We start from the raw sequence: 27,002 nt of genomic DNA, 5'->3' as shown, positions 1-27,002 counted from the left end.
GCTAGAGATGTTGAGCTTTTTTCATACATTTACTGGCCATTTGTACTTCTTTTGAGTAGTGTCTGTTCATATCATGTGCCCATTTATTGATTGGATTACTTATTCTTTTTTTTTTTTTTCAGTACTGGGGATGGAACTCAGGACCTTGTGCTTGTGAAGCAGGCGCAGCGCCACTGAGCTAAATCCCCAGCTGGATTACTTACTCTTTTTGTTGTCTTTTTGAGTTCTTTATATTTTGGATATTAGTCCTGTGTCAGATGAATGACTGGCAAAGATTTTCTTCTATTCTGTAGGCTGTCTCTTTACTCTGTTGTTTCCTTTTCTGTGCAGAGATTTTTAATTTGATATAATCCCGTATGTCAGTTCTTGCTTTTATTTTATTTTTATTTCCTTCTATTTGCTTTTATTTCCCGAGTCTTGTTCAGGAAATTGTTTCCTGTGTCAATATCTTAAGTATATTCCCCTATGCTTTCCTCTAGTATTTTCAAATTTTCAGGTCTTACCTTAAGGTCTTTGATCCATTTTGAGATGATTTTTATACAGCTTAAGAGATAGGGATCTAGTTTCAATTTTCTGCATGAGGATATCCAGTTTTCCCAGCATTATTTGTTGAAGAGGATGTATTTTCTTCATGTTTTTGGCAACTTTGTTGAGAATTGGTTGACTGTAGATGTGTGGGTTTTTCAGTCTTCTATTGTATTCCATTGATCTATTTTGTCTGTTTTTATGCCCAAACCATACTGGTTGTGTTACTATGGCTCTGTAGTATATTTTGAAATGAGATATTGTGACACTTTCAACATTACTTTTTTTGCTCAAGATTGCTTTGGCTATTCAGGCTATTCATATTCTTCCATATGAATTTTTTTTGTTGTTGTTGTTGCTGGGGATCAAACTCTGGTCCTTGAGCTTGTGCAGCAAGGGGCAAAACCACTGAGCTAAATCCCCAGCCCCATTCCATGTGAATTTTAAGATTTTTTTTCCAGTTCTTTGAAGAATGTCACTAGTATTTTGATGGAGATTTGGAGATTTCATTGAGTCTGTAGACTTAAGAGTAATGTAGCCTTTTTTTTTTTTTTGGTACCGGGGATCAAACTTGGGACCTTGCGCTTGTGAGGCAGGCAGTGGAACCACTGAGCTAAATCCCTGGCCCGCTATTTTTTTTCTTTTTGTATTAAATTCTTTTATTGGTACATTGTAGGTATATAACACAATTACATTTCTCATTGGGAATTGTACCTTTATATAATGCATCTTGGTTCTTATTTTTTCCTCATTCCTAGCCCTCCCTTCACGCCCTCCACCCTTCCCTATTTACAAAGACTTTATTTCCATTTTTTCCATTTCTCATCATTTTTTCCTTTCCCTTCTTTCCTTTCCCCTGTGCCTCCCACTACCCCTACCCCTTTCGACCTTTTCTTCCTATTTTACATTATCAATTACTCATTCTACTCATTGGTACATTTTAGGTATACAATATAATGACATTCATCATTGGAAATTTGCACCTTTACATAGTCTTTCTTGGTTCTTATTTTTCACCCTTGCCCAGCCCTCCCTTCAACCCCTCCAGCCCTCCCTACTTACAAAAATTTTGTTCCTATTTTTCCATTTTCTCATATGAATCCCATTCCCTTCTATCCTTTCCCTTAGCCCTCCCACTTCCTTTCCCTTTGCCCCTTTTCTTCCTATTTCACATGACCTATTATACATTTAGTCCTTATTTACACTTTCAGTTTCTCACACCAGAGAAACTATTCAGTATTTACACACCTGTGTCCTATTTATTTCACTTAAGAGTATTCTGGCCTGCTATTTTAACAATATTAATTTTCTGTATCCATGAATGTGTCTTACCATCTTCTTATGTCTTTAATTTCTTTATTCAGTGTTTTATAATTTTCATTATAAAGGTCTTTCACTTTCTTGGTAAGATTTTTTCCTAGTTGTTTTTTTTTTTTTCTTTCTTTCTTGGGACTATTTATTTTCTTTGAGGCTATTGTGAGTGGGATTGTTTTCCTAATTTCTTTTCCAGTGTGTTCATTATTGGAGTATAAACTTTCTACTAAGAAATAATGCAGCCAGGAATTTAGTTCAGTGGTGCTGCCACCTGCTTCAAAAGTGCAAGGTCCTGAGTTTGATCCCTGGTACCAAAAAAGAAAAACAGAAATGAAGATACAACTATTTTTGTATGTTGATTTTGTATCCTGCTACTCTGCTGAATTTATCTGTTCTAAGAGTTGTTTTGTAGAGTCTTCAGGGTTTTCTAAGTATGAAATCATATCATCTGAAACAGGGATAATTTTACTTCTTTTCTATATGTATTCCTTTTATTTCTTTCTCCCATCTAATTGCTGTAGCTAAAATTTCAAGTACTGTTGCAAATAATAGTGGTGAGGGTGGATATCCTCTCCTTGTTCCTGATTTTAGAGGAAATATTTTCAGTTTTTTCCTATTCAGTATGATATTGATTTTTCAAATATAGCCTTTTTATATTGAGGTATGATCTTTCCATACCTACTTTATTCAGGATTTTTATCATAAAGTGGTGTTGAATTTTATCAAAGGATTTTTCTGTACCTGTTGAGATGTGATTTTTATCCTTAATCTTTTTTAAATGCTATATTGTATTTACTGATTTGCATATGTTGAACTATCCTTGCATTCCTGGAATGAAACCTGCCTGATCATGCTGTGTGGTCTTTTTAATGTGTTACTGAATTCAACTTGCAAGTATTTTATTGAAGTTTTTTTTTTTTTTTTGTACCAGGCATGGAACTCAGGACCTTGCGCTTTTGAGGCAGGCAGTGGAACCACTGAGCTAAATCCCTGGCCCTGAAGATTTTAACCATTGGATAATTTAATGGGGAATTGTTGGCAAGAGTCTGAGATCAGATTTTCACTTATGACATGTCAGAGAAGCTAGCAAAGTCACCCGATGAGTGGCCTGTGTGTGCCTTGTCCCCTGAGGTGACCAGAGCCTCAGGCAGGGGCAGGCAGGGGCAGGCAGGGAGCAGGGGCTTGTGCACTATGCAGGTCACACCAGGCAGGGAGCTGGGGCTTGTGCACTATGCAGGTCACACCAGTCAGACAGCTACAGCACTTTCTGCCAGCCGGGTGTGGCTTCTGTCCCCTTCATATGGAAGATATTTGAGTCTGTGTTCATCAAGGATATTGCTCTATAGTTTATTTTTTATTTTTTATTTTTTGGTACTGGAGATGGAACTCAGGACTTTGCGCTTGCAAGTCAGACAGCGGCACCACCACTGAGCTAAATCCCTGACTCTATAGTTTTATTTTTTTGTTTTGTTCTTATCAGTTTTTGGTATCAGGATGATACTAGCTTTGTAGAATGTGTTGGAAATCTTTCTTTCCCTTTCCACTTCTAAGTCTCAACTATCATATCATTTCATCTTATCTTAATAGTTGTGTTTCTTAGTAATGTATATTCTGAAACAGTGAGTAGCTAGCATATTGAGCTGATCATTTCACAGATATTCCTTAAGATATGACTAAAATAGGAATTTAGCAAGTAAAACTATATGAGATGCCATGTTTTTATTATCAGATTGGCCAAGAACAGAGTTTGATATCTCAATTGTATTAGCAAAAGTGGGAGAAAACAACCAAGCTTACTGCTGATTGCAGTATAAATTGATGTGATACAGTTGTATTGTGGGAAGATGATTTGGCCCTGTCTATAGAAATTTTTAAAAGATAAACTTAGATACCTATCTCATACTATACACAAAAAAAATCACTCAAAGTAGATCAGAAACCTAAAGAGAAGGGCCAAATTATGAGACTCCAAGAAGACATAAAAGAAAATCTTCAAAACTTTGAGTTAGGCAAAGATACCTATGAACCAAAAGCATTATCCATGAAAGAAAGAACTATCCAAATTCAAGAATGTCCCATCTATCAAAATTCAACTTTTTTGTGCTTCAAAAGATACTAGTAATAAATTGTTTACTTAAAATGATTAATTTTATATTACATGAACTTCACTTTGATTTTTTTTTTGGGGGGGTGTTTGGTACCGGGGATTGAACTCGGGTCCTTGCGCTTGCGCAGCAGGTGGAGAAACCACTGAACCACAAAGCCCTTCACTTTGATTAATAAAAAAGACACTGTTAAGGAAATGAAGCTGGAGCCAGGCAGGTAGTGCACACCTGTAATACTAGCACTTGGGTGACTGAAGCAGTAGGATCATGAGTTCATGGCCAGCCTGAGCTTTATAATGAGACCTTGACTCGAATAAGGAAGGAAGGAAGGAAGGAAAAGAAAAGAAAAGAAAAGAAAGAAAGAAAGAAAGACTAAGACAAGACATAGAGTAGGAGAAAATATTTATAAAATATGCACATGATAAAGGACTTGTACACAGAAAATACAAAAAAAACCCAAACCCTCACACACAATTCCATAAGATTCCATAAGACAAACAAAAATACACAAAAGAGGGCCAGGGATTTAGCTCAGTGGTTTCGCCACCTGTGGTGCAAGCGCAAGGACCAGAGTTCGATCCCCAGTACAAAAAAAAAAAAAAAAAAAATATATATATATATATATATATACACACACACACACAAAAGATTTTAATAGACATTTCATCAAAGAATACACAAGAATGGCTAATAAACATGAAGAAAAGATGTCCAGTATTATTAGTCATAAGTGAAATGCAAATTAAAACCACAATGGGGATGCCACTTTAGACCCATTAGAATGGCTATAATAATAAACAAAAAAGGAGAATGACAAATGTTGGCAAGAATGTGAAGAAACTAGAGGTCTCAAATATTGCTGATAGACTATAAAATTGTACAGCCACTTTGGAAAAGTTTGACAATTTCTTTTTTTTGGTACTGGGGATCAAACTCTACTCCTTGCGCTTACATAGCAGGTGGCGAAACCACTGAGCTAAATCCCCGGCCGACAATTTCTTTAAAAATGAAAATAGACATATCATGCAACCCAGCAATTCCACTTCTATGTATCTACCCATGAAAAATGAAAAACTATGTTCAGAAAAGGCAAGTCTATAGATACAAAAAGTAGATTAGTGATTACCTGAGTCAGGGGGATGGGGAATGTGGGATTGGAACTGCTGGTAGGGAATTAACTGTAAACAGTCATAAGACTTTATTGGGGTGATAAAAATATTTTAATGGATTGTATAATTTGAGAAACTTACTACAAATCATTGAATTGTATACTTACAATGAGTGAAATTTATGTTTGGCAGTTATACCTCTATAAAGTTATCTTCAAAAATATATATCCCAGGGCTGGGGATTTAGCTCAGTGGCACCGCACCTGCCTCGCAAGTGCAAGTGCAAAGTCCTGAGTTTGATCCCCGGTACCACAAAAAACAAAACATATACATATGTGTATATATATATATATACATATATATATATATACACACGTATATATATACACGTATATATGTATATATATACGTGTATATATATACGATACGTGTATATATATACGTATATATATATACACATATGCATCAGTTATTCTCAGCAGTTCTACCTCTAGGAATTTACCTTTAGATAAATATCCAATGATAAAATAATAGATAAACACAGTTATTTATCATAACATTGTTTGTAATAAGAAAAGATTAGAAATATGGTCAATGTCCACCAGCAGAAAGAAGCTAGATAAATTATGGTCCTGGAAAACTAGGCAGTCATCAAAAAGAGCTAGGCAGATTTCTAAGTATTGATAGGAAAGTCTCCAAATTATTTCATTTTGAAAATAAAAATCTAAAAACAGTTGTTTTTAAAAAAATTTATATATCCATATGTTTGTATATGCATAGAAAAAAGTATCTGGAGAATACAAGAAAATTAGTAAGATTAGATCTTTCTCTCTTTTCCAGTACTAGAAATTGAACACATGGCCTTTGTACTGAGCTATGTCCCCAGGCCTTTTTTATTCTGAGACAGGGTCTTGATAAGTTGCTAAATTGTTTAACCTGAGCTAGAAATTGTGATCTTCCTGCCTCAGCCTCACAGAGTGCTGGGATTACGGATGTGGACCGCCATGCTCAGCAATTGGATGTCTCTTAAAGGAATTGGATGGTTGGGGGACAATGGTAGGAGAAGAACATTTTCCCTCTGTAACATTTTCTAGTACTGTATTTGAATAATGAAATGATGTATCAGATATAAATATTAAGGGTTTGAAACCAGATATTTTTTGACATGTTAGGATCAAATCCAGGGCGGCACATATGCCAGGCAGGTGTTCTATCACTGAGCTCTAATTTTTTTTTTTTGCCCTGGGGCTGGAACCCAGGGCCTTGCACCTGTTAAACATGTGTTCTGCTGCTGAGTTACATTCCCAATCTTTTAAAACATTTAAATTTTATTTATTTATTTGCTTTGTTTTGGTTTTTGGGACAGGGTCTCACTATGTAGTCCAGGTTGGCTTGGAACTTGCTATGTTGCTTAGGCTGGTCTGGAACTTGCAATCCTCCTGCCTTAGCCTCTCCAGTGCTAGGATAACAGATGGGTGCCACCATGCATGGCTTTTATTTTATTTTACTTTATCTTATTTGTGGCACTGGGGGTTGAATGAAGGCCCTTGCATTGCCATCCCTTATATCCCTGTCCCTTCTTATTTTATTTTATTTTTTTCCTTCTTATTTTATTTTGAGACAAGTTCTCACTAAGCTGCACAGGCTGGTCTCAAACTTGCAATTCTCTGGCCTCATCTTCCTGAGTAGCTGGGATTACAGGCATGTGAGACCATGGCCAGGTCAGAATTTTTTAAATGACTAAAGATTTTAAATTTTAAAAAAATGAGTTGACTTTAAAATATGAATAAGTCACATCACAGAATATATGCAGTTAGGCCAAACCACAAAGGTAGGATGTCAACAAATGGGCTGAGAGCTAGCCCAGAGGGTAAAAGAACAACTCCTGGTCATCCATCAAGCCAGCCAGACTGAGTTTGCCTTCCTGGTGCCTCCACACCCTCTCTGCCTGGTCTAGATTGGACAGGGATAGAGGTTAGGCCCCTGAATCTTGAGCCTTCCAGACATTGCCCAGCACAGTGGTCATGGAGGAAACAGTCAGGTACTTGCGACCACTGCTAGGCACAGTTAGAATGGCCTCATCTTACAAGGACAAGGCTACCACTACTAGTGATGGTCAGGCCACTCACACCTTTGAAACAACCACAATGGTCCGAAGAAGAGGAAAGAGGTAAGAGGTAGTGCTTTTCTCCCACTGCTATGCAGTTGAGATGCAGAAATAATGATGTAGAGTTTGAATCTTGATTCTGCTGCATATTTGCTGTGTGACTTCAGGCGGGCCACATATCTTCTGAACCTCAATTTTCTCAACTGTGAATATGAAATTATGCCTTTTAAAAATATGATCAGCTGAGCATGGTGACACATGCCTATAATCCCAGCACTTAAGAGGCCAAGGCAAGAGGATTGCTGTGAGCTCCACTCTAGCCTGGGCTACGTAGTGAGTTTAGGGCCAGCCTGAACGACATAGTGAGACCTTGTCTCAAAAACAAAACAAAACAAAACTAAAACCCCAAAAATATGAATAGATAAAATAAAATGGTTTGGGGATGTAACTCAGTGATAGAATGCTTGCCTAGGGTGCACAAGGCACTGAGTACAATCCCCAGCACTGAAAAAACAAAATAGATGAAATAAAACAATACACAAAGTAAGGAAAGAGAATAACCCAATGTAACTAATAGGAGAACAAGTGGAATAAATTAGAATGTTTATACAGTAAAATACATATAGTAATAAAAGGAACAATTGCTATCCACAAAAATAATTGCACAATGATTAGTGAAAAAAGCCAGAAAAAAGAAGATATGTACCCTCAGAAGATCCTGTTGTAGTCAGCAGGATTTAGGCAAGGGAATGCATTAAATACAGGACACATAACTTACAAGATTTTATAATTCCCAAAGAGTCAAATGCAAAGGAGTGCAAGAGATTAACCGCACACTAGAGGCCAAAAGGATTCAGCTGAGGGCCTAGATCTCAGCAGTTTCCCACAGAAGTCCAGCTAAAGGCTTAGAGTCCAAGGCACTGTCCTCCTCGAGTCCAGCCAATGGCCTAGAGCCCATGACAATGTCTCATGCTTGTCCGTATTGAGGATCTGCACCTGGAAGGCCCAAAGGCCAGCAGTGGAAGCCAGAAAAACTGTGCTGGTGAGATGAAGGTTTTGTTCCACCAAGCTGAGAGATCCACTTTGGAGTTAGGAAGTGGTGTTCATGGTGAAGATCAGAACTCCCCTGATGAAAACAGCAGCCAATCCCAGGGACAGGTAGGCCCCGAGCTCCTCCTCCAATGAGAACAGTCTAGTTCGCATCAAGAAAACCATCCACAGCAAGCTTCTCCTAGAAAATCAACAGGCCAGAATCTTCCCCTCCAGTTCTCTTTTTATGGCTATTGGTAAAAATCTTCGGGTGGATCCTCCACACCCCGACCACACTGATTCAGTTCAGCTGCGTATTACAAGTTGACTATTAGTCAATCAACTACAGATACTTTATTTTAATGTTTAAGAACAGGCAAAACCAACCTAGGGTGATAGAAGTGAGAATATTGATTATTCTGGAGTGTCAGGAATTGGCTAGGAGGGATCTTATAAGGGAGGCCTCTAAGGGATAGGAATGTTTTATAAGTTGGCTTTAATACACAAAAATTGATGCACACACAAATTATTTGAATTATAAACTTAATGTTTGTTCAGTATGCTGCATGTTAGAATTCACAGAAATGTAAAATAATAAGGAAGAGAGAATGATGAATATAGGATTCGGAGGAATGGTTATGTTGGGTGGGGAGGGAGGCAGATGGTTAGATGCAGATTATTGTCAATATTCTGAATTTTATTTTGGTGTGTTCATAAGTGCCTGTATTATTACTTTTAAATAATCAAATGGCTCACAAATAATTTCAAAATAATATAAATGGCACAAGTACCTGATAAAAGTGTTATGTAGTCTATCAATCAAGAGTTTTAGTTGCTGGACACAACAACAATAAAAAAGATAACTGTGCGGGTCGGGGATTTAGCTCAGTGGTTTCTCCACCTGCTGTGCAAGCGCAAGGACCCGAGTTCAATTCTCGGTACAAAAAAAAAAAAATAACTGTGGGCCATTATCCCTGATGAGCACAGTTGCAAATATCTTGAATAAAATACTAGTAAACCAAATGCAACAGCGCATCAAAAAGATTATTTACCATATTTAAGTAGGATTCATCTGAGGGATGCAAGGATGGTTCAACATATGCAAATCAACAAACATGATACAAGACATTAACAGAATGAAAGACAAACACCATAGCACTTAACAAAATTCAGCATCCCTTCATGATTTAAAAAAAAACCCAAAACAAAAAACCAGGTCGCGGGTGACCAGGGCTGCTGTTGGAAGGTTCATGGGGGTTCGGCCCCGGTGGGCTCTGCCCTTTGCGCTCCCAGTGTTTCTGAGTGGCTAGACAGGCTCCAGCGCGCCTCGGTTACTCAGCCCTGGGCGTGCGCGACTCTCCTGGCGGCCCAGCCTCGCGGGGCGGCCTGCACTCAAGTACACCGCGCCTGGCTCTCCCGCTTAAGAGCTCAAACCTGTGACAATGGTGTGCGTTCCTTGCCTAGTCATTCCGGTTTTGCTCTGGATTTACAAAAAATTCCTGGAGCCATACATATACCCTCTGATTTTCGCCTTTTGTTAGTCATATATGCCCTAGAAGAGCTATACAAGAATCCAGTCATAAAAATAAAAGCCAAGTAGACTATAAGGATGCAGGCATAAGTGGATTAGCAACAAAAGGGCCAATAGAAATCTCTGATAAAAAGAAAGACTGATGCCGTTTTCCCAAAGGATTTCAATTGTTTTAAAAAATGGACCTGACAGTATGAAGGACCTTCTTTCTAATGATCTCTGACCTTTTTCTCTGAGGCCAGAATTCAGGATAGACAGTTTAGATATTCACCTGATACTAATCAGGAAATATGTAGTATTTATATTTAAAATCTGTTTATTTTAAAAAATGTATTTAGTTGTATTTAATAATCTCATTCCTAGTTCCTTGTTCATTAAAGTAGCTTTCATTTCCAAAAAAAAAAAAGAAAAAAAACCATCTCAGCAAATTAGGCATAGATGGCATGTGCCTCAAATTAGGCATAGATGGCATGTGCCTCAAATTAGGCATAGATGGCATGTGCCTCAACAGGATAAAGACTACATATGACAAACCCACAGCCAACATCATATGAATGGGGGAAAGTTGGAAGTTTTTCTTCTATTCAACATAGTACTAAAAGTTCACATAAGAGCAATTAGGCAAGCGAAAGAAATAAATAAAATGCATACAAACTGAAAAAGGAAGGAGTTACATTGTTCCTGTTTGCAGGCAATGTCATCCTATACATAGAAAAGACTAAAGTACACTAAAAACTGTTAGATCTAATAAATTCAGTAAAGTTGTAAGATACAAAATTAACACATAAGAATCAATAGCATTTCTACACATTAGTAGCAACCTCCCTGAAAATAAATTAAGAAAAAAACCCCATTTACCAGATGTGGTGGCATAAATTTGTAATCTCAGCTACCAGTGAAGCTAAGTCAGTACATTAAGTTTTTGAGACTGCAAATGTAGATCAGTTTGAAGGTCTTGGGTTCAGGTCCCCAATACTATAAAGAGCAAAAACCACTGACGAAAGAAATTAAAGACACAAATAAATGGGAAATATCCTATGTTCATGAATTTAAATAATTAATATTATTAAAATTTCCATAATTACCCAAAGTGATCTACAGAGTCAATGCAATCCCTGTCAAAATCCCAATCACATTCTTTGCATTCAAAAATGTGTATGGAACCACAAAAGACCTAAACTGGCCAAAGCAACCTTGAGCAAAAAGAACAAAGCAGGAAACATCACACTACCTAATTTCAAAATATACTATAAAGCTATAGTAACTCAAACAGTTGGTACTGGCATAAAAATAGACATGGAAACCAACAGGACAGAATAGAGAGCCAAGAAACAAAATCACACATTTACAGTCAACTGGTTTTTGGTAAAGGTACAAAGAACATACAATAGGGAAAGGATAATCTCTTTGATAAATTATTCTGAGAAAACTGTATATCCACATGCAGAAGAATAAAATTAGATCTTTATTTCTTATCACATAAAAAATCAACTCAAAATGGATTAAAGATATGAATCTAAGACCTGAAACTGAAACTATTAGAAGAAAACATAAACGAAAAACTCTAAGACATTGGTCTAGGCAATGATTTTTTTTTATATATGACCTCAGAAGCAAAAGTAACAAAAGCAAAAACAGACCAATGGCATTATATCAAATTAAAATGTTTCTGCATAGCAAAGGAAACAAGAGAATGCAGAGGCAATCTGGCAAATGGGAGAATGGGAGCAAACTATATATCTGACAAGGGATTAATATCCAAAATATATAAAGAACACAAACAATTAAACAGTAAGAAAACAACCCTACCAAAAAGTGGGCATACAGGGCCAGGGATTTAGCTCAGTGGTTCCACCTCCTGCCTCGCAAGTGCAAGGTCCTGAGTTCAATCCCCGGTTCAAAAAAGAAAGTGGGCATATGACCTGCATAGATATTTCTCAAAAGAAAACATACAAATGTTCAAGAGGTATATGAAAAACTGCTCAGCATCCCTAATCATGAAGAAAATGCAAACCAAAACCACAATGAGATACCACCTCATATCTGTTAGAATGGTTACTATAAAAAAGACAAAATATAAGTGTGGTTGAAGGTATGGAGGAAAGGGAAGGGTTATATACTGTGGGTGGGACTGGAAATTAGTACAGCCATTATGAAAAATAGTATAAAGTTTCTTCAAAATATTAAAAATAGAATTACCATAGGATCCAGCAATCCTACTACTAGATATATAGCCAAAGGAATTGAAATCCCTATGCTGCTGGATGTGGTGGTGCATGCCTGTCATCCCAGCACTCGGGTGGGTGCAGCTGAGGCAGGAGGAGTTCCATGAGTTGGAGGCCAGCTTGGGCTACATAGTGAGTTCAAGCCCAGCCTGAACTGCATAGCGAGATCCTGTCTAAAGAAGAAAAGAAAAGAAAAGAAATCCCTGAAGAGATATTTGCATTATTCACAATAGGCAAGATGTGGAATTAAGTTCCCATCAACAGATGAATGGATAAATAAAATGTATACAATGGGGCCGGGGATTTAGCTCAGTGGTTTCGCTGCCTGCTGTGCAAGCGCAAGGACCTGAGTTCAATCTCCGGTACCAAAAAAAAAAAATGTATGCAATGGAATACTATTTGGCCATAAAAGGAATGAAATGCTGTCATTTGTGACAATATGGATGAACCTAGAATATATTAGGTTAAATGAAGTAAACCAGCCACAGAAAGACAAAAATACCACATAATCTCACTTATATGTGGAATCTAAAAAGCTGATCTTTTAGAAAGACAGAGTAGAATGGTAACCACCAGAGTTTGGGTGGTTGGAAGAGAGAAAGGTGGAAGTTGATGGTCAAAGGATATATAAATACAGTTATATAGGGCAGTAGTCCAAAATAGGCAAATATAGAGAGACAGAAAGTAGATTAGTGATTGCCTAGGAGTAGGGAGGAGAAATTGGGAATGAATACTGATGGGTATGGGGTCTATTTCTTGTGTGAACTGTTCTAAAATAAATTACAGTGATAGTTGCACAACTCTATGAACATACTAAAATCACTGCCTTGTGGGATTTAAATGGGTGAGGTCTGTATGATGATATGTGAGTTCTATTTCAATAAAGCTATTTTAAAAGAAAAGATTCTTAGTTTCAAATGAAAGAAACCAACTCTCTTCAGTGTGAGCAGGAAAATAATGTATTGAGGAATGTTGTGTGGCTCATAGAATCCCCACAAGGCCCAGAATACCAGTGCCTGAGTTAGGAACAACTCCCAAAATCCCTTGACTAAGGAGTCAAGCCAGGGGAGACACAGAGTCCCTATTCCATTGCAGAGACATGGCAACTCATCCTGCAACCCTGGCTTCTGAATCCTATCAATAGCTATCATCTTCACCTCTCTGTGCCTCGGTTTCCTCACTGGTGAAAGAAACATTATGCATATATTTTAGGGGTATGTGGACATAAATATTAAATCATGTGCCAGACATGGAGGCACACACTTGTAATCTAAGTATGCTGGGAGGCCAAGGCTGGAGGATCACAAGTTGGGTCCCAGCCCGGGCAATTTAGCAACTTAAGGAGACCCTCTCTCAAAATAAAAAATAAAGTCTGGGGATTTAGCTCAGTGGTTCTGACGCCTGCCTCACAAGTGCAAGGTCCCAAGTTCCATACCCAGTACCAAAAAAAAAAAATAAAATAAAAAATAAAGATAAAAATAAAAGATAAAAAGGACTGGAGATGTAATTCAATGTAAAGGGTCTGGGTTCAATCCCCAGTACCAGGAAGGAAGGAAAGAGGAAGCAGAGAGGAAAGAAGAGAAGAGGGAGGAGGAAGGAAGGAAAAGAGAGAGAGAGAGAGACAGAGGGAGAGAAAGAGACAGAGAGAGAGAGAAAGGGGTGTGAAGTGCTAAGTTAGATGCCAGGCCTATGGTAAGTATTCAATTAGGATTAGAAGGGTTAGCAGTGGCAAAGTCATGTGGCAGAAGATAGGTCTTGTTCTGAAATTTAGATAAGACACACCCAGAGTTTCTGAGGAATTCTTGGAGGAGACTTGACTGGGAATGTCAGCTGCATGTGGTAGACTGGGGCCCAAGTCATAGAATTATTTTTTCAAAAATTATTTTAATGAAAATGTGTTCTACTGCTGCATGTGCTATCATGTCCTTATCTAATTTTCATAATTTACAAAAAGCAAAAACTAGGAGAGCCAGAAATATTCAGGTTTGAGTCCACCTCTTAAACTTCCCAGCTAGGTGGTTTTGGATGAGTGATTTCATCTCTTTGAGCTTTTGTGTTCTCATCAGCAAAATGGGGTGACAGTGAGATGGCATAAGGACCAAATGAAGGAATATGTATGCCAATCCTGACATAGAATAGTGCTTGAGAAAGGTAGTAGAAGCAGGTGTTATTTTCTTTTTCTTTCTTTCATTCTTAAAAAAAAAATTGGGGGGTACTGGGGATTTAACCAAGGGCGTTTGGACTGAACTATATCCTCAGCTCTTTAGCTTTTTATTTTGAGATGGGTCTCACAGTCACTAAGTTGCCCAGGGTGAGCTGAAATTTGCAATCCTCTTGCCTCAACCTCCCAGATACAGGGATTACAGTCATCCACCTCCACACCCAGGTTCATTATCTTTTCTTTTACAGTCCATGTCAAAAGAAGGTCCAGCCATGGGACAGGCTGCATGTAAGACAAGCATCAGATCTGGAGTGACAGCTACCAGGATGGGACAAATTCTGGAGACAGACACAACTAAAGGTGAGGGGCAGAGTGCAATTCAGAGAGGATGAGATTGGTATGAGGCTACTGGTAGCCAAGTAGCCCCAGAGGTTGAACTTTGAGGAGTGCAGTAATTTTACCCAAGCTCTGGGGTTAGGCAGAGCTAATCTCAGAGCTCTACTCTAAGGTCAGTGTACAACTGTATTAGTTACTTTCTCATCACTAGAACAAAATATCCAACACCAGCAACTAAAAGGAAGAGAGGTTTATTTTGGCTCATAATTTCAGAACATTGAGTCCATGGTTGGTAGGCTCCAAGGCAGAAACAGTACAGTGGAAGGGCATGCAGGAAGAAAGCTGCTCACCTCATGGCAGTCAGGAAGCAGAGAGAGAAGGGTACGAAAATGCAGCTCTTGCAGATCATGCCCCTCTTCCAACTAGGTCCCATCCTCTAACTACACATGCAGCCATGAACTCATCAATGTATGAATCCACTGATGAGTAAGTATAGTAGTATAGTGGCCCCAATCACATTTCTTTCTTTTTTTTTTTTTTTGGTACCAGGGATCGAACTCAGGACCTTGTGCTTGCCAGGCAGGTGAGGCACCACTGAGCTACATCCCTGGCCCATAGGGAACATTCTAGAACTGAACAATAACTGCCCTTGAGGAAAGTAATTGTCTTCCTTCTAACCTCTTCCTCCGTCTTCGTTCTGGGATCGTGATTGGTTCAACATCACAGCCTTTCTTAGTCTCCTTACCTCTGATGATCTTGGTCTCAAGGGTCATACATGAACACCAAGTCTGAATCTGGGATTTCCCTTTTCCACTTCCTCCTCTTTCATCCTTGAACTCACTAAGACCTCAAATCCACTGGCCCTGACAAACTGTCCACTTGTTCCCCCCTCTTCCATGTACTTCTGGTTCACCTGAATTTCCTGCTCCATCATTGTGATCATCCTCCCTCCCCATCCTCTCCTGGGTAACCCCCAACACAGGATGAAACCCATCTGTCTGCCTTCTCTGGCAGCCATGTTGCACACAGGTAGAGAAAACCATTCATCTTAGATTGTTTACTTTCAGTTCAAATGCATAAGCCCCAGTGGGCTCTCAGTCCTTCAAGGATACCTTACAGTATTTCTCTTTTGGTTCATTCACTCAAACACCTGTTTGATATATTCTCTTCTTCAAACCTCTTGCACAGACCTTTTTGCACTTCCAGTGAGCAATGTTGTCTCAGGCTTTTTAAGGAAATAGAAATCAAGAGAATGCCCTCACCTTTTCATCTGCACTGAAGAATACTCTATCCAAAACCAACCTTTGGCTGTGGCTATAGCTCAGTGGTACAGCACACACTGATCGTGTGTGAAGCCTTAGGTTGGATCCCCAGCACCAAAAAGAATAAAAACAAAAACATCCTTTCCACTGGTCCTCTGAGTCTTGAGGTCCCATCTTTTTCACCTTCCCAGTTGCAACTCTCCTTTGACCTTACAGTCACCTTTGTGTTTCCATCCTGTTCCCTTTCACAGGCAAACATCCTCAGGGAACTGACTGACTTCAGTGTCTCCACTTTCTCTCCCCAAATTCACTCATATCTCTGAGGGTTGGGGGAGGGAGGGAGGGAGCGAGCGAGCGAGCGAGCGAGCGAGAGAGAGAGAGAGAGAGAGAGAGAGAGAGAAAATGAATACTGGGGATTGAATCCAGGGCTTCACTGCATCCCTAGGCCTTTTTATTTTTTATTTTGAGACAGAGTCTTTCTAAGTTTCTAAGTTCCCCAAGTTGCACTCAAGCTTGCAATCCTCCTGCCTCTCAGCCTCCCAGAGTGCTGAGATTTCAGGTGTGTGCTGCACCCAGCCCCATTTCACCATCACATTCCAATCTAGGTTCTGTCTCTTCAATTTCACTGAAAGTATTCTCATCAAGGTCACTAGCAACTGTCATATTTTCAAATCCAGTGGGCATTCTTGTTAAGAGCTAGCTGGCTGAGAAACCATGTTCCTCATTTACTTGCTAGGGTAGCTTTGGGCAAGTTAACCTTTCAACTCCTTGTAGAGAATGGACATAATAATAGTATCTATCCCAAAGACTTCCTACAAAGATTAAACGGGCAAATGTGTGTAAAGTACTAAATATAGTGCCTACCACACAGAAAAGTATTAAATAAATGCTTTTTTTTTTGGTACCAGGGATCAAACTCAGGGATCAAACTCAGGACCTTGTGCTTGTGAAGCAGGCAGCGGAACCACTGAGCTAAATCCCTGGCCCAATAAATGCTTTTTGTTATTTATTAGTATTATCTGTCTTAGTCCATTTTTTTCAGCTATAACAATATTTCAGACTGGGCAATTGATAAACAATATGAATTTATTTGACAAATGGTTCTGGAGGCTGGGAAGTCCAAGAGCATGGAGGCAGCATCTGGTGAGGATCTTTATGTTGTGTCATAACAAGCAGAAGTGCAAGCACTCACATGAAAGACTGAAAGAGGAAATTAGGGCAAATTCATTCTTTTCTCAGGAACTCCCACCTTCAGTAACTAACCCATTTGTATAGTGACATTCATCCATTGATGCAGGAAGAGCCTTCCTAACCTAAGGATTTCACCTCTTAATATACTCACAGTGGCAATTAAATTTCAACTTGAGTTCTGCAGGGGACATATAAACCATAGTGCTGTCTTTATCAGGCCTGAGTTCTTGGCAGCTTTCAAAATAACTACAGACCTTCCATTAGTGATAGAAAACATTGCTCCCTGAGGCCCTATGGACCGCAAATTCCTGAGTTCTCTCTTGCCAGCTGTTCTACCTGATATTGAGCCTCTGGTCACCAGGACTGCGCTGTCTTCTCCTTTAAGTGACATTCATTCCCATGGCTCCTGATGGCTAAGGAACAATAGCGTGGATCTTCAAATACAGCACTTGGAGCCTTTGCACTTAAGGGAATATATGCTGAGGACTAAAACTTCATCTGATATTTTTATCATTACTATTAACATTGGTATGGTAATTTTGGAACTACAATATATACAGGGTAGGATAAAGAAAATAAGTAAATATGTTACTATTAGGAATTCAGTTTTTCTATGTAAGAGAAAAAGATCCCAATATAAAGTCAAGGAAATTCAGAAAAAACACTTATGAATTATAAATAATAATATAACCATGTGGTACATATGTATGTGATATGTATGAATATGTGAATATATATTCGTGCATATATTTCTATATAATATTTATATATTATATGCAAATATGTCACATATACATATATTTGCATGTACTCACATATTATACATTTTCATATACTCACATATTATATGTGTGTGTCTGTGTGTGAGAATATATATATGTTTTCCTCCTTAGATTTACCCAGTGAAAGGGAGGGCCTGGAAGTAATAATCTGATAATAACGAACACACCAAGAGTCCACATCTTAATCTTCAAATATATTCTCACATTAAAAATGGCCAGATCCGCCACCTGCCTCACAAGTGCAAGGTCCCAAGTTCGATTCCCAGTACAAAAAAAAAAAAAAAATGGCCACAGTCACAACTTGTAAGAGCTAAATCTTGGAGACAGCCCAAATGCCCATCAACCAATGAATGGATAAAGAAGATGGTTTTTTTTTATACAATGGAGTACTGCAGCCCTAAAGAAAGATAAACTTGAGACATTTATACCTAAATAGATGCACCCTGAGAACATACTCTTAAGTGAAATAAATCAGACACACATGTATAAATATTGCATTGTTTATCTGGTATGAGAAACTTAAAGTGTAAATGAGGACCAAAATGTATAATAGATATTGTGGAGTAGGGAAAAAATGTTCAAATGGGAAGGGGAACTAGGGAGGAGGGTGAGGGGAAAGGAAGGGAAAGAAAAAAATGAGAAAAGAAGGAAAAAATAGAAGCAAAGCTTTTGTAAATATAGAGAGGTGGAGGGGTTAAAGGAACGGAAGGGGAATGGGAAAAAAAAAGAACAAAGATGGGCCGGGGATTTGGCTCAGTGGCACCACACCTGCCTTGCAAGCACAAGGTCTGGAGTTCAATCCCCAATACCAAAAACCAAAATAAGAACCAAGATATATCATGTACAGGTACAAATTCCCTATGATGAATGTCATCATTATGGATACCTAAAATGTACCAATAAACTTAATTAATTTTTAAAAGTGGCCAGAATGCCCGGGCATGGTGGCATTTGCCTGTAGTCTCAGCACTTGGGAGGCTGAGGTAGAAGGATCGCCATGAGTTCAAGGCCAGCCTGAACTGCATAGTGAGACCGTGTCTCAAAAAACAAACAAACAAACAAAAAATGGCCAGACTTCTTTCAAGGAATGACTGATTTTAGAGTCAGAGCAAGGAAAACCTGAAACATTTTGTGCCAAAAAATACGAATGTCTTCAATATGCATATATTTTTTCAGTACCAGGGATCAAACTCAGGACTTTGCAATTACCAGGCAGGTGTGGCACCACTGAGCTACATCCCTGGCCTGGTTTGCCTTCACTATTCATTTGTCTGTTTGTTTGTTTTTGGTACCAGGGATCGAACGCAGGACCTTGCGCTTGAAGGCAGGAGTTGGAACCACTGAGCTAAATCCCTGGCCCTGCTTTCACTATTAACAAGGATGTATCAATAAAAAACAAATGCCAGATTGAAGGGCCTTCCACTGCCTGAATTTGGGACAATTTGAGTATCAACAAAAACAAAATGAATATAATTAATTATAAAACATTGAATAAATAAAAATGTATGAGTTTATAGAGTTACAGAGAGACAGACAGATGGAGAAAACTAAATTTGCCACCTTTCAAGATGACTATTGTATAAGCTCTTTGCTCTGATAATTGGCTATTAAAAGAGCTAAGGATTTATCCTACCTTTTCAGCAGGACATATAACTTATCCTCTAGAAAAAAGGAAACTTTTTATTTTTCTTTTTTTTCAGTTTTAATTTTTTATTAGCACATGTTTGTAGGACATAATATTACATACCTTGTGGGAGGCTGGTATATGTACATGACACATTAATTCTTTTTTTATGCCCCTTCCCATTCCTCTCCTCCCCTCCATATTTTGGTCCCTTTTCATTTAGAAAAAGTCTATCTCCCTATTTTTTATTTTTCTCTTTATTTGGGTTCCTCATATAAGAGAAACCATGCACTACTTAAGCTTGTGTGTCTGATATATTTTACTTAACATTATGGTCTCATGGTGCATCCATTTTCCTGCAGATGACTCAAGTTTATCCTTCTTTGTGGCAGTGTAGTACTCCATTATGTATAAATACTACATTTTTCTTTATCCATTCCTCTGTTGATGGGTATATAGGCTGTTTCCAAGATTTGGCTAATTATGAATTGTGCTGCTATAAACATGGGTATTCATGTACCATTATAATAGGATGTCTTTAACTCTATGGGGAAGATACCTAGAAGTGGAATACTTGGGTCAAATGGAACCTTTAGTTTTAGTTTTTTGAGGAATCTCCATATTGATTCCTTTAGTGGCTGCAAACAGTTTACAATCCCACCAACAATGGAGAAGGGTTCCTTTTTTTCCTTGAAGCCTTGGCAACATTTGTTATTATTTGATTTCTTGATGATAGCTATTCTTCCTTGAGTGAAATAGGATCTCAGTGTTGTTTTTACTTGCACCTCTCTAATGGCCAGCAATATTGAACATTTTTTCATGTATTTATTGGCTGTTTGTACTTCTTCAGAGAAATGTCAATTCATTTCAGTTGCTCATCTTTTGAATAAGTCTTTTATTTTGAGAGTCTAATTTCTTTTGAGTTCTTTATATATTCTAGATGTTAGTCCTCTGCCTGAGGAATAGCTGGAAAAAAAATTTCCCATTCTGTAGGTTGTCTCTTTACTCTGTTGTTTGTTTTCTTTGCTGTGCAGATGCTTTCTTTTTTTTTTTTTTGGTACCAGGGATGGAACTTGGGTCCTTGTGCTTGCACAGCAGGCGGCAAAACCACTGAGCTAAATCCTCGGCCCTGCAGATGCTTTTTAATTTGATATGATCCAATTTGATTTTTGGTACTATTTCTTGTACCATTATGGTTCTGTTCAGAAAGTCCTTGCCTATGCCTATGTCTTCAAGAGTTTTATCTATTTTATCTTCTAGCAGATTAAGTATTTGTTTTAATATTTCGATCTTTGATCCACTTTGATTTTAGTTTAGTACATGCTGACAGATGTGGGTCTACAATCTTCTGCATGAGGATATCTAATTTTCCCAGAACCATTTATTAAAAAGGCTCTCTTTCCTCCAATGTATGTTTTTGGCCCTTTTGTCAAAGATCAAGTAGCTGAATATGCCCAGGGTTGTTTCTGCTTCTTCTATTCTGTTCCAGTGATCCATATGCCTGTTTTTGTGCCAGTACCATGCTATTTTAATCACAGTAGCTTTGTAATATGACTTGAAATTTGAAATTGTAATGCCTCCTGCTTTGCTCTCGTTGTCCAGGATTGCTTTTGCTGTCCTGGGCCACTTTTTGGTTCCACATGAATTTTAGAATTGTTTTCTCTAGTTCTGTGAGGAATGTTGTTGGTATTTTGATTGTGATTGTGTTAAATCTCTTTGTCAGTTTTGCATGTATGGACATTTTGACTATATTGGTTCTACCTATCCAGGAATATGAACTTTCTTTTTCTTTTTTTTCAGGTACCGGGATCAAACTCAGGACCTTGTGCTTGGAAGGCAGGTGCAGCACCACTGAGCTAAATCCCCAGCCCTGGAAATTTCTTTCGTTCTTTCCTTCCTCCTTCCCTCCCTCCTTTCTTTCTTTCTTGCTTTCTTGCTTGCTTGCTTGCTTATTTGCAGTCTTAGAGACCAAACTCAGGGTGCTCTACCACCAAAGTACATCCTCAGCCCTTTTTCATTTGTTTGTTTGTTTGTTTGTTTTTGAGACAGGGTCTCACTATGTAGTTCAGGCTGGCCCTTCAGCTCACTATATAGCCTAGGCTGGCCTCAAACTTGTGGCAATCCTCCTACTTCGCCTCCCAAGTGCTGGGAGTACAGGTATAAGCCACCATGCCCAGCCCTTTTAGTTTTTATTTTGAGACAGAGTCTCACTAAGTTATCTAGCCTTGAAATTGTGATTTTTCTGTTTCAGCTTCTCTAGTGCTGGTATTACAGATGTGTACTTCCATACCCGGCTCAGCTATTGTTAATATTAGACTGTACCTAACACATTATTTAACATTTCTTTTTTTGGTACCAGGGATCAAACTCAGGACCTTGTGCTTGTGAGGCAGGCAGCAACACTGAGCTAAATCCCTGGCCCTATTTAGCTTATTTCTTAACATGGAGGCAATACCCTTCTAAGTATTCTACCAAATACACTGTGAAACATGAGGCTTTCCAGTGTGCCTGATGGAAACAGCCAGCATCTGTGGCTCTGTATAAGCACTGAACATCTTCTCTAGTCTGTTTGGGTGGTTCTTTCTCCATCTTCAGATAGTTTCTTCACATGCATGAGTTAATAAGTATTCAACTGAACACTTCAAAAGGACTCCAGAGTCCTCTATGTAGCTCTTCTTTCCAGCACTCTGTCCTGCAAATTCTAGCTTCCTGGGTTTTCCTGGACTCTCAGCTCCATCTTCTAAACTCAGTCAGCTGGGCTCCACCTGGGCCTGAAAACTATGTAGACTATTTGGGAAAATTACAATCTTACCTCATTTGTTCCCAGTCTGTCTCAGTTTCTTTTCTCTTGTTGTTGAGACAAAATACCCAAGACCCCAAGTTAAAGGGGAAAAGGTGTATTTGGCTTACACTTCATAGAGGTTTCAGTCCATAATTGGCTGGCTCCAAGGTAGGGTGCCAGAGGGGCAAGAGTTCGTGGTGGCAACAGCAAAGGCAACAAGGGACCTTAACAGCATCTTTCTGCCCCTTTTATCTTATTCAGACTACATAGGGAGGGTAGTATTCACACCCTTAATCCTGCATCATGAATCAATCACACACTCTAGATTCAGCCACTTCCAAAATAGCCCCACCTCAGACCACATGAGTCTTTGAGGGGACATCTAAACACAAGCCATAACATAGTCTTACAAGGATCACTGTCTTTCATTGCTCTATGTCCCTTCTCTTAAAAACAGTTGTTTCATATTTTTCTGTTTTTGTTTTGTTTTCAGATGGAAAGGTAAATCCATCCATCTAAGTTCATCCTTTCCTAACTTCAAGGGAAGAAGGCAAGGAAAGCTTTTAAAAATTTTCAGAGTCTAGGCCACATCCTAAACAATAAAATCCAGATCCTTGGAAGTGGGACTCAGATAACAATGTCAACCTCTCTAGTTAATCCAATGAGCATCCAAAGAAATGTTTTTAAAGGAGAGAAGGTTTATTTTGGCTCACAGTTTGTAGAGGTTTTGGTCCATTCTTGGCGGGCTCTAAGGAAGAGTGGTATAGCAGAGAGGAATTGCTCACGGCATGGCAGGCAGGAAGCAGAGAGAGATGGAGGAGGAGGGAGGAAGACATACCCTCCCAGGCCACGCCCCCAGCGACCCACTTCTTCTGACCAGGCTTCACCTCCCAACTTCACATTTAGCAATAAACTCATCAATGGACTAATCCAGGGAAGGGTATCATGCTCCCACTATCTCATCACCACTCTAAAGCCCCACCTATGGGCGTATGCAGCTTTAGAGGGACATCTAGGTAGAAACCACAACAGGCTGCCATAAGAAAATAACACAGACTATGTCTTCAACAACGGGTACTGTATTTCTTTTTCACAGTTCTAGAGGCAGAAATCTCAGATCAAGCTGTAGCAGGGTTTATTTCCTGGTGAGTGCTCTTTTCTAGCTTGCAGAGGGCCTCCTCCTCACTTCAGTCTTTATACAGATTTTCTCCAGTCCAGGAAATTCTTTTTCCATGACAAGAATCAGTGAACCTACTGATATAGGAGAAATATAATTCCTAACTTGCTAGACATCAGATGTGCTGAGTTCATCTCCCCCAAAATCGAAGAATGAATTCTAAGGAACAATGGAGGTTAAGAGTAGAAAAGATTTATTGAGAAATAACTCCTGAGAGATGGAGGGGTCCTGAAAGTGGGTTGCCCCGTGCATCCAAATTTAAGATCAGTATTGAATGATGTGATTTTATTACTTTGGTGGTTTTAAAATAATTTATTTTAAATTGACCTTGGGCATAGGAAGAAGGCACTAGGACACATTTGTAAGTTATTGCTGAACCCTGGATTGAAGCAATTAAGTCTCTTTAAGGTTCTCTATTAAAAAAAAACAAAGTTGGTCTCAAAGAGAAGGACAAAACCTGCATGTGAGAGTTAAATGGCTCTACCTGTGGGTAGAGAACTACTTGGGACAGGGCAGGGAGCAGAGTTGAACCTAAGGGAAGTGGGTTCCAATTTATTGTTTCAATCAACAAAGATTTCATTCCTTGCTGTCTTGTTTTATTTCTTCTTCCAACAACCAAGAAGCAAAACTCACTAATTCTGTTCAGCAGATGAGGAAGTTATTCTTGAGAGGTTGAGTGATTTTTCAAAGGGCAATCCATAGCAGTTAAAATTTAAACCCAGTTCTCAGACATGGATTAAGGAGCAAAGTTTTGCTCCTTGCTGGGTTGGCTTCCAGGGGTCAGGGAACATCCCTGAAAAGTGCTAAAGCAGAGAAAATTCTGTTTATTAGACCTCCTAGCAGAAGAGCAAGAGGTTCCTTGCTAAGTTCCAGGGGTGGGTTTGGGGATGGTAAAGACGAGGCCCTCCAAGAGGAATGCTGAGTGACACACAGTCCCACACTGCCTTCTGGGGAAAGGAGACTGGATCTCCATGCCTTCTGTCCTGGGAAGGGGTATTTCAGAGCTGAACTGCCAGGAGAATAAAGAGACTGAGTGTTGCTACTTCATCTCTCCTCCTGGCCCTTCCTTAACCTCTGCTCTTAATTAATGAAGACCATGTTATTTCAGCACCATTGTCTCCCACCCACAATGTGTTTGGTATAAGCCAGACCTTCTTCCTGGGCTATCTTATTGAATCCTCATTATTATGATTATATGAAACAGATGCTATCATCCATTCTTGTGTTAAAGATGAGGAAGGCCAATATGGTCATATTAGTTATTACTGTGGGGCCGGGGATTTAGCTCAGTAGTTCCACCACCTGATTGGCAAGAGCAAGATCCCAAGTTTGATCCTCAGTACCAAAAAAATAAATCAATAAAAATAACAATAAACATTTATTATCTGACCTATTTTCTGTGGGTCAGGAGTTCAGTGGCAGGTTAACTGGGTGATTCTTACCTGTGATAACTCATGAGAATCCAGTCAAGATGTGGACCAGGTCCAGGCATGGTAGCCCCTATAATCCCAATACTCTGAAGGCTGAGGCAGGAGGATCACTTCGAATCCCAGGCCATCCTGGGTTTCAGAGTGAGCTCAAGGGAGCCTAACCCTGTCTCAAAAAACAAAAACAAACAAATAAAATATAGACCAGGACTTCGGTCTTCTTAAAGCTTGCCTGGGGCTGAGAACCCAATTCCAAGGTGGCTCGGGTACAAGGCTTGCAAATCAATTGGCTGCTGGCAAAAATCTGTTACTTGCTGCTGTGCTTGAATGTCCCCCCCAAAATGCATGTTGATATTTAAGTGTTATTATGACAGTGTTGAGAGGTGGGGTCATTAAGTGGTAATTAGATCCTGAGGGGCAATATGGGAATAGTTACCACAAGTTACCACAAGCCTGGGTTTATTATAAATGCAAGTTCAGCCCCTTCTAGGTCATTCATTCTCTTGTGTGGTCTCACCATGTGATGCCTTCTGCCATCTTCATGCAGCAAAAGGGCCCTTACTAGATGTGGCCCCTGCATTCGGGACATCCTAGCCTCCAGAACCATGAGTCAAATAAATAATAAACTTCTATCGTTTTCAATTTACCCAGTCTGTAGTAAAGTTATAACCCAGAAAACAGACTAAGACCCTTGCCATGTGGATCTCTCCATCGGGTTGCTCAAGTAGCTGTACCACATGGCTCTCCCTAGAGCCAGTGCTCCAAGAGACAGGTGAAAGCTGCAGTGTCTTTTCTGACTTAGCCTCAGAAGTCAGATTGTCACTTTTGCAATCTCCTGGTGGTTATACAGGTCAGCCTCTTCATTGTGAGAGGAGACTGACTATACAGGGGAAGGGTACCATGGATAAAACATCAAGGGTCAGTTTGGAGGCCACTACCATAGTGACAAAGTCATTTACCCAAGCTCACATACATATGGAGTGTTAGAGGTGGGCTTTGAAGTCAGGCAGTTACTATGTCACAGTAAATATTGGCTGGAAACAGCAGGGACAGGCAGGTGTCCACAGGTCTCCCTTGCCCTGAAGACATTCATACTTGAGATCCTGTTTCAAATTCCAGTGATCAAGAAATCAGATACTGTCTAATGTGTCAGACAGACACTTCATGAAAGCAACAAAATTGGGGCATGTTTATAAAAGGTTGCACAAGTCACACTTGACAGTGGACCTTTCGTGTCAAAGAGAACCTGGAATCTTGTCTGTGTTGCTGTTGATTTATTGCCGGACCTGTGCCAAGGTATCAATCAATCCCTTCAGGAGCCTTTGTTTCCCATCTGTACACTGGGTGGTTCCATCTCATATTCTTTGAGGTCCTCTGGCTGGGAGATTCCATGCATGGATTCCATGTATAAGGCTTTCCAGTGAAAACAGAATTCGCACTCCACTTGCCCTGTCTCACTCAGACCTTTGCAGAAGTGCAGCGGAGCTCTCAGGTGCAAGGGGCAGTCTTCTGGACCCAGGCCAGGCCAGGCCAGGCTGTTCAGTCCTATTTCGCCGGCAGCTGGCTGGCACCATTGTTCCCTCAGAAACCCTGGCCCTTTTCCAGATGCCGGGGCAGGGGAGAAGTTCAAAGGACTCAGTTGTGTGGCCTCCTCCTCCCCCAGGGCAGGCCTGGGTCACCCAACAGGCTGACTCAGCCCTTGCAGGGAAACAAAGGAAATGAAAGATGGTGTAGGAAATTTGACATTTATCATCCCCCCCAAAAAAACTCCAAAATAATTGTCATGGGAAAATGCTCTTACACTTCTTCTACAGTGTAGTGACATTTTTAAAAATTGAGGAGAGGGCATCATTTCTAATTTCAGTGCTTAGGGGCCCATAATTATGTTTACCTTTTAATATCTTTGAAACTGGAATCATTAACAGTAGATGGCAAGTCCTAACCTAATTGTAGTATTTACAAAATTACAGGGCCACCCAAGGGCTGGTGGTACAGGCCCATATTCCCAGTGCTCTGGGAGGCTAAGGCAGGAGAACCACAAGTTCAACCCCAGCCTGGGCAACTCAGTGATTTAATCAGACCCTGTTTCAAAGTGAAAAGTAAAAAATGCACTGTAGAATGTAGCTCAGTACAAATGCCCGGGATTCAATCCTCAGAACTTAAAAAAAAAAAAGAAGTATAAGGTCATATATAAAGAGATGATCAAAATATACAATGAGTGTTTAAATTTTAAAAATTTATTACAGTAAAAGACACATTGTCATTAATCCCTCTCAAAATACTCCTCTTTGATTTGAATATACTTATCCCATCAT

At 39.4% G+C, this 27,002-nt stretch overlaps 1 long non-coding RNA gene and 1 pseudogene across 1 annotated transcript in view; both read left to right on the top strand.

The window, feature by feature from the left end:
• LOC147824708 (uncharacterized) overlaps positions 1-26,944 on the top strand; it is a 40,863-nt gene extending 13,919 nt beyond the window's left edge. Inside the window, exons 3-4 of the long non-coding RNA XR_015442015.1 lie at positions 14,355-14,466; positions 21,102-26,944. This is a non-coding gene — a long non-coding RNA (uncharacterized LOC147824708). The remainder of the gene's footprint in view (positions 1-14,354; positions 14,467-21,101) is intronic.
• Positions 9,584-9,912, top strand: LOC101712250 (UPF0729 protein C18orf32 homolog pseudogene; annotated as a pseudogene).
• Positions 26,945-27,002: the final 58 nt, after the last annotated feature.

The sequence above is a fragment of the Heterocephalus glaber genome, unplaced genomic scaffold (assembly GCF_053883595.1).
Source record: "Heterocephalus glaber isolate CG9 unplaced genomic scaffold, H.glaber_assembly_v1.0 deba00001532, whole genome shotgun sequence".
NCBI classification, from domain to species: domain Eukaryota; kingdom Metazoa; phylum Chordata; class Mammalia; order Rodentia; family Bathyergidae; genus Heterocephalus; species Heterocephalus glaber.
This window is presented reverse-complemented; position numbering and strand designations above follow the sequence as displayed.